This window comes from Phaseolus vulgaris, chromosome 11 (assembly GCF_051622355.1).
Source record: "Phaseolus vulgaris cultivar YP4 chromosome 11, ASM5162235v1, whole genome shotgun sequence".
NCBI classification, from domain to species: Eukaryota; Viridiplantae; Streptophyta; class Magnoliopsida; order Fabales; family Fabaceae; genus Phaseolus; species Phaseolus vulgaris.
The window spans coordinates 53,186,132-53,199,522 of NC_143508.1; positions in this window are offsets into that span (position 1 = coordinate 53,186,132).

Here is a 13,391-nt window from a genome sequence, read left to right on the forward strand (position 1 = left end):
AGAAATAAAATATAATTAGTCATTATATTGACTAAATTAGATACTAGAGACTAAAAAATTATTTATATTTAAAGCGATTTCTATTATTAATAAAAATTTATAAAATAATTTATAAATTAGTATTAAATTAGTTGTCAATATTTTAGTTATTAATAATTTAAATTATAAATTAAATTATAAAAGAATAATAAAGATTAATTTAAAATATAAAGTAGATAGTAACTAATGATTAATATAATTTAAAAATTATTTTATAAATTTATATTAATAAGAAAAACTATTTTAGATATCAATAAATTTGATATTATTTTACAAACTAAAAAAATTATTGGTATCTAAATAATTTCTAAATTAATATCTAATTAACTACCAGATACTAATTTATAAACTATTTATTAATAATAAAAAATATTTTATATATCAATAATTTTTTATTATCTAAAATAATATGTAATTTAGTTAATATATTAACTGATTTTTTTTTATCGATATCTATTTAATGATTTTTTTATAATATTTAATGTGTTATTTCTTATTAATTTTAATTATTCTAATGTATTTGTTGTGACATCACTTACTTATAGTCACTTCCAAACCTTTTAAAGATATTTATTTAAAACGGACAAAATATTATAAGAACTAAAACAAAACAAGAATAGATAGGTTGAAAGTACTTAAAAATAAAAAAAAAATATATATCACTTTTTTACAATGATCAAAAGTTTTAAAGCTAAAAAATAAAATACAATTCTATTTCAGAAATAAAATACTTAAATTTATTTTTGAGTCTGAAATAATTGGAATAAACTAATAAATTTACATAAAAACGACAATACATATATTTTGTCATTAACATCTTGTTTTGTAGTAATTATTGATAGAAGTCTAACTCAGAAAATTTCTATAATTTTGTTTCCCTTTATTATTCTTTCAAAAAAAATCATATAATAATTTCAACCATAAATACTCAATCATGGCCGTTAAAAATTGTAGGAGATTTCATGTTAATATTTCACTTCAATCGTTCAATTGTGCTTTTATTTTACATTTTTAAAAATTATTTTAGTGAAAAAAAAATCAAAATTAACTTTTAGACAATAGAGACAAGAAAAAAAGATTTAAGAGTATGAAGAAAAAACAATAACAGAATCCAATACTAGTGTCGGTTTATTGATAAAAGATTTTAAGTATTAGGATGAAATACAACAGTTTGTAAATATAAAAAAAAAAAAAACTAAAATAAAAAATAAAAAGTAGATTTTTTCTAAAATAAAAACCAAAAGTTATAATTTATATTTAAAAAACATAAAAAAAATCATTAAAATAAAAATTAATTTTACATATTAAAATAATTAATTATTATATTGATTAAATTACAAACTAATTTATAAATGAAAAAAAAATTATATCTAAAGTAACTTTTATTATTAATAACAAAATTATAAAGTAGTTTTTTAATTGGTATTTAATCATGTCAAAATTTTAGTTACTAACTACTTTATATTCTAGAATATAAGTTAATCTTTTAAAAAGTAATTTAAAATTTAAAATATCAGAGTTTGATTTTTTTGAGTGTAATAGTGAAAAAGTTGACAGATAATTCACCCTTCATGTCACTCTACAGAATCCGTACATGAGATTTTTACTTCACATGCCTCCTCGTTCAATTTTTTTTTAAGTCATTAGATATGTTTCCTAGTTTGATTTGAGAATCTCTCCCCTTCTTCTATTTCGTTTCAAAGAGTAATTATGACTAATTCAGTCACGTTTTCATGTTCCAATTGAACACTTTCCTTTTTATTATTCTAAAAGAATAAGATTTTTTTCTTTCTTTTTACCAAACATATGTGGATCCAATCACGATCTTCTAATAAAAACAATAAATTTTAGTTAGTTAATTTAGATACTAATTTAAAAACTATTCTATATTTTTTTATCAATAATAAAGACGACTTTAAATATCAATAATATTTTAATCTTTAAAATATTATTTAATTAATCAATATAATAAATAATTATTTTTATTTTAAATTTTATTGTTATTTAATAATTTTGTATGATGATAATTGATTTTGACTTAAATTTTGTGATCATTGACATTACTTATAATTATATTTGACAATATCGACAACATGTTACACCTAATAATATATTTTTCAATAATTATTTTATTGAGATTCAAATTATAATACTCATGAACCCCTTATGCTAATTATTAATCAAACACTTCTTACTAAACTAAAAAATATACTTTATAATTAAAATGGACTTTTATAGTTAAAAATGTAATAATTTATACTTCAACATTTTACACTTGAATGACTTAATTTTTACACTCACAAGAAATTTATGGATAAAAATGTAGTTTAGAAGATTTGAAAAGGTAATTAATAGATTTGGTTATGAGCACTCACCAAAAAGTGTTGAACATTATCCTTTTGGTTGAAATATTGGTAGAAGTGAGGGCAATGCCATCTTCTTTATTTTGGTACATTGGTTGGAGTCAGTCTTTGCCCTAAAGTCAAACACAACCCTTTTCTTTTGTCCCCTTTTCAGGAGTTATCACCATCTTCAAACCTTCATTCATTTCTCTTTTCCTTTTTCTCAAATTCAATTTTGTATCCCACCAACCATATTCATCCACACACCATATTTAATGCCAAATGAGATTCTATTACAACAAATGGGGAACACAAATTTCCATCCACACAAATAACCAATGGATAATATTAGGGTTTGTAGATAATATTAGGTTTATAGTAAAAGAAAATTATTAAACCAAATTTTAGATCAAAATAATTAGTTATTGTTTGAGTAAATTATAGACTATTTTCCTTGGATGCTTCGTAATCGATGGAATGTTTGTCTTAATTACGGTGGAAAAATTGGGTTTACGGTTACTCATATTTTTCGTGAAGGAAATGTGTGTGCTGATATGTTGACTAATTTATAACTTTTTTCATAGAGAATCTTTTCTTTGGTATAATAGGCTTCCACCTTGTTTGTTTTTAGAATTCTTTATGAATAGGTATAGTCTACCTATGTATCGTTTTTGTTAACATATGGGTTTTGGTCTAGTCCCCCGTATTTTTGTATTTTCTTTCTTTTTTCTTTTGTTTAATAATATTTTTTTCATGTGATGGTAAATGATTGTTGTTACTTGAGGTATCAGCCTAACTGAGATCTTAAGTGACATAATGATGCCTAACATGAAAGCTTTTATTTAAAAATAAAAAATAAAATTATAGACTATTTTATAAACTAAAAAAAAATATTGGTATCTAAATTAGTTTTTATTATTAACAAATTTTTTTAAATAGTATCTAAATTGGTATATAATATTTAGCTATTTACTACTTTATATTTCAAATTAGTCTCTATTAGTCTTTTAAAGACCAATTTAGAATCTAAAATATTAGTAACTAAAACTTAGGTAGCTAATTTAGATACCAATTTAAAAATTATTTTATATTTTTTTATAAATAATATAAATCACTGTAGATACCAATAATTTTTTAGTCTCTAGATTAGTATCTAATTTAGTTAATATGATGACTAATTATTTTTTGTCTTTAAATTTGATTGTATTTATCGATTTTCTTGTAGGGTTTCATCAAACTAATTGAAATTAAAGTTATATAATAAAAAATAGTATAAAAACTCTTAGTCTTAGGTTTGAGTATGATATAATTAAGATGCATATGCATGAATTCAGTTGGTGTATATAAATTACCAATTAATAAATGTTCAACCATATATCCTAAGTTATACAAAAGGTGACATATATCAACTTTCATGTTATTAATGGGTTTAAACTTATAGTTATTATTAGTGTTTTGTTTGGACGAATTGCTTTTTATTATTTACTTTAATATTGGTTGACGAGGTTGAATATTTGGTGTTTATATTAATTTGTATATATTTAATGCTTGATTAGAATTTTGTTGTTAGTAATTTTATTTATAATTATTAATATATTTATCATGAATTTTAATCAATTGTTAACGAGAGTAAAATAAGGGTAAAAAAACAAAAGTTGATTGTTCTTATTATTTTTTATAAACTCTAGTTAATTTTTCAAAATTTTAAATGTATATTAATAAGAATTGATTAAGCTATAATTTCATTTTTTCAATATTTATTTCACTTTTAAAATTAAAACTATTATAATAAGAAGAATTATAAAAAATAATGAGTCGATCTTGTTTTAATTTGTCTTATTATTGATTAAAAAAATAAGATAGGTTAACTTGTTATATCGAACATTCTTTACGAACATAAAATAAACAGTTATAAATTTGACGTGTATTATGAAATATTAAAAATTTACATATTATATATATATATATATATATATATATATATATATATTATTTGTATGATATACACACTTGCATCTATTTAAGCAAAATTATCCAAACAAATAGAACAATACACTTGCATTTTTTATGCTAATTAAGACACTTGCATGGACAAAACTTAATATTTTTAAAATTAAGTTTTTTATTTTATTATTTAAACACATAATCAAAACCAAACTAAGAAGTGGGTTAAAATTTGATCTACCAATATAATTTAAAAAGCACACTCAATAATATAAATACTTTATATGTCTTTAGTTATTTAATTAATGTGTGTAGCTAAGTAAATTAAGAGAAGTATTACTTTGATATATTAAATTATTTCATTTTAATTAATATTTAACACTTAATCTATAAATATTAATGATTTGAATTACATTATACATATTTATATTTTTCAAATAAGTTTTAAATTTTTATTTAAATTTTTAATTAAAAATAAGTTTACGGAAAACTTGCTTCCTTACACCAAATTGTTAAATCATATAAAATGGCCAATATAAAATAACAAATTCAAAAATGGTAATTCATACCATTAAACTAATAAAAATATACTAAACGAGTAAAAAATCTTCACCTCCTTTATTTTGTTGTTTATGAAGTTATTATGTGAAAACAATTTTTAATTAAAAGATATTATGTAAAATTTGTTGTTCTGAATTCAAGTTATTTGAGATAATATACTTATTAATTATTACATATGAGGTATTATTTTTTTGGAGTTTAAAGTTTTATCATGTTTTTGTCTTTAAAAATCAATTTATCGGGTTAAATAAAAAAATTATTTAAATTATTTTTATCCTAATTGTTAAATAATATGAGACTATTGAATTTACTATAACAAACCCTTTAGTAGTATCCTTTTCATTCCAATAATTTCACATTATTTAAGAGTCGAGATTAATAATAATTAATTTTTTTTTAACTCTTCAAAATGGATAAAATAATAATGAAACTTGAAGTTCCAAATTAAATAATCCCTATAATATTAATATTATGATTAATCCTACGAGTATTATTTCACTAGAGTTATTAATATGAAGATATTATTCTTATAACACTATAGAAAATAAAGATAATATGAGTCTCCTTTCAAACTCGTATAATAATGATTTTAAATATAAGAATATAAAAAGAATAAGATGAGAAGCAAAAAGAGAAATAGAGTATTGTAGGAGATGCTCTTAATCTCGCACTCATGCAAATCCGCACACGTGTCAAAGGGAATGGTGGGTCCCACCTCAATTGCATCATCTCGATGCTACAACAATGACTCACCATATATATTATACTTGCACTTGCGTAATCAATTTTGCAATTTCAAATCAACGGTTCACGTTGGTTGGCCCGTGCAATGGACTCACTGTACAAAAAGATTGTGTAGAAAATTTAAAACAGTAGGACCCACCATTGAGCACCGTCCCTTAGCCACAGCACATTGTGTTTTTGTTTTTGTTTTTGAATGGATGATATGACATGACATGTATGATATGACAGCATGTACGAGTGTATGTTATGAGGTTGTCTTTTAAATTGGATCGTATGTGTATTTATACCGATACTTATACCAAAATTGTTAAAATGTTTAATTCAAAAAAATTTGTTAAATTTTTTATAATTTTAAACACTAAATTCTGTTCAGTTAAGGTTGAATAATGTGACTGTTTCGGTAAATGTGGTGTGACGAGTAATTTGGACTGCAGTAGTAAGCGAGTTATGGAAGCATAGAAACAACGTAATCATTAAAAGGAGGAGTAGTCGATCGTTTAAAGGTAATTGTCTTAGTTTAAGTAAATGTTTGGTTTTGGATTACGTCGAAGTTTCTCTGAGTATTTTTCTTTCTTAATATATTATTGAGGTCAGATGTAGCACAGATACTGATACGACACGGACACTAACACGGATACAAAGATACGTATAATATATAAAATGTAAGATACAAGGACACATATCTATATATTATATAATTATGAATTATATAAATTGACAATGAAGATTTATGTGCACAAGTATGTTTTATATTATTTTTTGGAGAAAAAAATATTTTTCATGACTGGTTCAAGAGGATATGTTTTTTTTATTTTTATAATCATAATAAAAAATTATACAATAAGTTTGAGTTTTTAGAAAATTAATGTATTTTTCCTTTTTAAAATTGTGTTAAAACCGTACTAGAATTGTCAGAAATCCAACAAATACTTTTTGAATTTGACATTTCACGGATACGTGTTTTACAATTGTCATACGAGTGTCGGTGTCCGATATGAGTATCCGACACCGATTTAAGAAAAGTGTCTGAGCTTCATAGGATCAGACACTTGTTTTTAATTATAAGTGTTTGGTGAAGTTTTTTTTAGGTGGAAGTGGCTTAAGTCTATTATTTTGTATAAGAATTTAAATCTGAAATAGTTCACATTTATTCATTTTTTATTACTGATAAAAAAAATACATTATTCTTCTAAAAATTCAAATTTGTTATATAAATTATTATTTTATTTTAAAAATAAAAAATAAATTCTTTTGAACCAACAACAAAAAATATTTTTAAAAAAAATTAAAACATATTTACACACAAATATTTATTATAAATTTATATAATTTATAATTATATAATATATATATATATATATATATATATTCATATCTTATCTTATTATTCAATATTTTAAATATTATACTTATTTTTATATCTATATCTGTGGAGTTCGTGTGAATATTTATGTTAGATAGTGAATGTATGAATGAATGAGGTTCCTTCATCCAGAAGAAGAAGAGAAAGAGAATCGTGTCGGTTCATTTTCGTCCCGCACCTTAATGTGGTTCCCCACAACACACACCTTCTGATGTCACCCTGAACCCGCCAAGTGTACGATGATTAAGACATCCATCAATAATGCACAAATAATCGATACTCCAATTATTTTATTCAAATATAATCTTTTCCTTTCTCTTTCTTTTTCTTTCTTTCTGAATTACAATTTTTATATTCACTTTTCAAATTCTACCATTTTAGATTCTCGTATTTTAATCAGTATAATTACAAACAGATGAAATTCGATCTCAAATTTAATAGTACAAAATAGTTTTGAATTCTTTTAAAAATTGTTGTAAACTCAATTGGTGTAACTAAAATATAAAAAAGAATAAAGTCACACCACTATAATATAAAAAAAAGGTGAGTTTTTTTCTTTCTTAACACCTGTTCAAAATATCTATTATGAGAAACTATCTCGCTTAACCAAGAGAAAAAACTATTATGATAATAAATATGTTTTTTCATTTGTTTAATAATATTATTTCCAAAACTTCAATTCCACAATTATAATGAAACTAAAATAACAACTTTTCCACACATTTTGTGTGCAATTATCCTATTTTTTAAAAATATATGCATAAAAAATACATAGATAGAAAAAAATACTTAGCCTTTTTAACTTCAACATTCAATTTGTGTCAAATACATTTTTTTTAGTGGAGGTCAATCAGATGAAGTCATATTTTAATCATGACGGTTGGGTTGCTATGTTTATTGTGTGTCGAATTACAATAAAGGGGTTTGATTCCTAATGAAACAATTATTAAGAGAAAATTGTTGCAGAGTATATCAATTGTCCTGTGACGAAGGTTGATGGCCGTAGAAAAAAGTTTCACCTTAACTATTAGCTAAAACTTTTGACTTAATGGTAAACATACTTTTGACCTAGTGGTAAACATTTGATCCAACAATAATACTCTCGTATCACATTGTATTTTTACTCTAAGATTATTACAACAAAATACACTAGAATCACCATCAAAGACAATATGAATCTTGAGTTATATCTCAATGATATAGATTAATTTATCACACTCAATACCTCATGGGCTTTATGAAATATTCATGTTGAGCATGTCCCACTAGAAATCAACACGACTCATTCCAAACCCTTTTGATTTACAATCCTCAGTTTCCCGACGTTAAATGATTCTTTTGCACAAAAACTACTATCATAATAATATAAGAACTCATATTTATTTCTCACTACTATATATCTTAATTCACATAATTTAGACCATCACTAGTAAACACAAAGAAATTTGGTTTTTTCTTGATGAATTCTTCTACTCAATATTACTACTATATATCTTAATTCACATAATTTAGACCATCACTAGTAAACACAAAGAAATTTGGTTTTTTCTTGATGAATTCTTCTACTCAATATTACAACCCTTACTAAAAAAAAATAGTTTTCCCACGAATTTGGATCTATAGGTAATTTTTCATTTACCCGTTATTTCTTATATATAATAATATTGACGGTGTCTTTTATTTATTTATTATTTATTATTTTATTATTATTCGAAGCAAGTGTCCAAAGCAAGTCCCTTAGAAAGTATAGTGGGTACATATTTTTTGTTTGAGACGGTGGTACTAAGATGAACATGAATCTTTTGGACCTTATACTAGGATGCCTTCATTCTTCATTACATAATTAATAATTATAATAATAAGTAGGGTGCTTTAATTTTCTACTAGACTACTAGGATACTATTCTCTTTTTCAAACTTGTGTTTATGTTTCTCCTCAACGTACACTGCTTTAAAGCAAAGTTATTCCTCTCTAAACAAAGTCAAATCATGTTTTTCAATGCTGCATAATATCCACTTTATCTTATAATAAAGAAAAAATCTTAAATTTTCAATTTTATTAATAACAAACAAGTTCATAGAAAGAAACAAAATTATAAATGTAAAAAGAGTTTATTCACTTCTAAAAAATTATTAAATAATTATAAAGGGTTTTATAGTCTTTATTTTATCAATATAGTAATTAATTAATTTTTATTTTTAAAATTAATTTTTATTTAATAATTTTTTTTATAGTGATAGGTGATGGACCTGGCAAATATTGCTACTTTTTAAAAATTTGGATAAAAGTAGTGAAGCAAGAAGAACAAATTGAAGTTGTCTGAAAAAAGACACAATAAACAAAGGAATAATTATCCTAAAGTTTTACTTGGTTAACATCATGATATGCACTTTAATTAAATGCATGAATGATGAGAAATAGGCATGTGGGATGGTTACTTTAGAGGAATAATAATGAATTGGCATAAAACCCTACTAATATTTTTGAAAAATGAATTTAGTGATGAAGAATGAAGTTATTTAATTTGTGAAAATGTGTTGTGAAAAGGACTTTTGTAGGAGTTTCTTAAGGATAAGAATAGAAGGGAAAATGGTAGTGTGGGGTCCATTAAGGGAATGGTAGCCCTTGGGGGGAGCTGAATAGAAAGTTTGAAAGAGTCCAAAAGAAAAGACATGGTTTTGCATTGACATTGAATAGAAAGAAGGTTTCATTTTGATGGGACCGTGTTTGGTTAGGTATTGTCTATTTATGAAGCATTAACCTAACCAAACCCCAAACGCAGAAGCGATTTTCCCGCCTTCATTTATATAAGCTTCTTTAGGTGGGGAACCTCATCCATGCCTAACACCAACTAGGATATTTCCTTTCTCTTTTGGCCTCTAGTGCCCTTTGTACTCATCAATACATTTTCATTCTTTTTCACACTATTAAGAAAGTAGACTTTAAGCCTAACTCAACTCCATAAAATCGGCTCATAGGGTTGAGGTTTGCACCCACTTACCCACTTATATACAATGAAATGTTCTAATCTCTAGTCGATGTGAGATCTCCAACACTCCCCCCCTCAAGCCGAGACTGCCAACTCGTGCGTGGGACTATATATTATGGGTGGTCCGATAGCGGCCCAATAGCGGGTGGCACGATAGGCCCAACAAATACTCACTATGATAGACTCAAAATGGCTCTGATACCATATTAAGAAAGTAGACTTTAAGCCTAACTCAACCCTATAAAACCGGCTCATAGGGTTGAGGTTTGCACTTACTTATATATAATGAAAGGCTCTAATCTCTAGTCGATGTGGGATCTCCAACACACACAAAATCACTTATTTCATCCAAACAAACTATAACACTTCTCATTTCAATTCTCAAAATTTTCAAAAATACCATAATTTATTCTTTACTTAAATTTTATATACATGATACTATTGTGTTTGTAGAAAAATTATTAAATAGTAACTTTACCCTAGTTCACGAGAAAGAGTCCTAGGGATAGACCCCTTTGTTTTACACCGAGAAGAAATTAATAGAATCGTCTGATATTAGATGAAGAGGTACCTAAATTTAGAGATAAAATAATTAGTCACTATATTAACTAAATTGGATATTATTTTATAGACTACAAAAATATTTGCATCTAAAGTGGTTTCTGTTATTAATAAATAAAATAGTTTATAAATTGGTATCTAAATTAGCTATTAAACTTTTAACTACTAATATTTTAGATTCTAAATTAGTTTCTGATAGACTAATAGAGACTGGTTTATAATATAAGTAATTAGTAGATAAAACTTTAGTAGCTGATTGTTTTTAACTACTAATATTTTAGATTCTAAATTAGTTTCTGATAGACTAATAGAGACTGGTTTATAATATAAGTAATTAGTAGATAAAACTTTAGTAGTTAGATATCAATTTAGAAACTACTTTATAAATTTTTATTAATAATAGAAACTACTTTAGATACCAATAATTTCTTTAGTTTATAAGATGATTTTTAATTTAGTCAATATAATAACTAATTATTTTGGTATTTAAAATTAGCTTATATTTCACAATTTTTTTAGTGTATGATGTGAAGTGAGAATGTTGTCTACATAATTTATTCTTCACTTAAATTTCGTCTACATGATACTATGATGTTAGGTGATAATGTTTGTCTATGGATAATTATATAATGTGATGTGAGAATTTGAATATATCCATTTAAGAGATTTTTTTTTTTAAATATTAAATCCTAAACCTTAGTTTTTATAAAGATATGTTATTTATGTTTCTAATTAATGCATAAAAAGTTGATGTGATTAAGTACTTAAAGTGATTTAAGATTTAGTGTGAGTGTTAGTGTTTTTTTTGAAGTATTTAGGTATAAGATTGTTAGTGAAGAAAATAATGTTTTTTAGTGAAAGCTTTTCATATTTAATGTTGTCTAATATTTCCAAGTGGTTTACGCTGAGTATATTAAATGAAAAAACAAGAATATGTAAAAATATTTTTTAAGCAGTGTTGTTAAAATCATGTGGAAATATATACTTTCTTTTCTATAGTTTTTGACTCCTATTTAATATATTTAAATATTTTTGAATCCTGATTTTAATTGTGAATATAATTTGAGTTAAAATTATGATTTAATTGAACTATTTCTAGCATATAGTATCATCATTAAAGTTTTCTCCTTCAAACAAACAAATATTCATCCCCCCATATCATAGTTATAAAATTTGAAATACTAAATTATTTATAGGATAAATTATTTCACGATTATAGATATCGATAAATATAAATGTTTATTTTTACAAATAATTGATTATGAACAATGAATTAATCTAATATATTAGTTAAATCTAAATGTAAATGTTTGTTATGCAGATAATTAACTATGAATAATAAATAATCGATTATTCTGATTTAGAATATTTGGTGGGTTACATGAATAATATGATCATAAATTATATTTAATTATAATTAATTATATATATCACTCAATAATAATAAAACTCTTAAAAAGGAAACTCTCTCATTCATTGATAAATCATTTCATACTCTATAAGAATAGAATCTTACATCTTGATTGATTGAAAAATAAGTGTTAAAGATTCATAAAAAAATGTGATTATGCTATGGGTTTTTCACTGTAAACCTATAATGTTTTAGGTGATATTTTTTTATTTTCTTTTAAAATTTTCATTGATAATATTTTTTTAAAATCATGTTTTATAGAGTGATTTGTATTTTTTATTTTAGTTAGACAAATATTTTTTGTAATTAAATAATTCAAGATTTTTAGTGAAAATTTCAGATTGACGTGGATTTAGGAAGAATCAAACCAACACAAATTTTTATGTCTGATGTTTTGTATCACCTTTCTCTCATTATCTTAATTTTGTTATACTTAATTTCTCTTATCATTAACAATTTACGAAAAAATTTATTCAAAAATTTAGAAATAATTTTTTATCCAATACACGTTTCTCTTCGTTGTGTTTTTAAGTAACTTTTTGTTTTATAATAATATATAATGGATTTGGTATATATATATATATAATTAAGTAATAAGTAATATTACAGAATAAATTTTATCTTCCCCTTTAAGGTATTATGATAATTTCTTAATATATCAAAGGATAACTACTAAAGAGTCATTATTAGAGTAAAATTAAGAAAAATACTAAATATATATATATATATATTTATTAACTATGTTTACCTATTTAATTAAACATTGAAGAGTTAATATTTACTATATAATTGATTAATTAAAAGTAACTTCAAATAATTATTGCACACGTTAGAAAATATTTATTTAATATATAAGTTATTCTAATTTTAATTTTATCTATTTACAATATATACACTAAACTACAATGCTATTTTTCTTAGTTAGATATAATCAAAATTTTATATTTGGTCAAATTTTACATATGCATTCACGTATTATATTTTAAAGTTAACATGCTTAAAATATTTGAAAAAAAATTTGTTATGAAACAAATATTAATTCTTATTTAAATGACATGGTAAGGAGATTTTTAAATATACGTATATATATATTTTAAATGATGAATTATATTATTTAAACTATTATTTTTATATTATTGATATTGATTTATTACACAAAACGGCTTATGTATGAAATTTTAACTTAAACATGGAAGATTTATTGGTGAGAAAACAATAAACTAAAAATATTTGTTTTTTTTCTACATTGTTTAAAATTATAATTTGATTATAAATATAATAGTTGGCTCCAAATTATATATACTAAATCGTAATTACACATATATTAAAACTAAAAATATCATTTCTATTTTGTATATCATATTTTAATATGATTTAGTTGTTTGCTGTATGTACATAATGTAATGATTATTTTTTACATTATCTTATAAACTACGT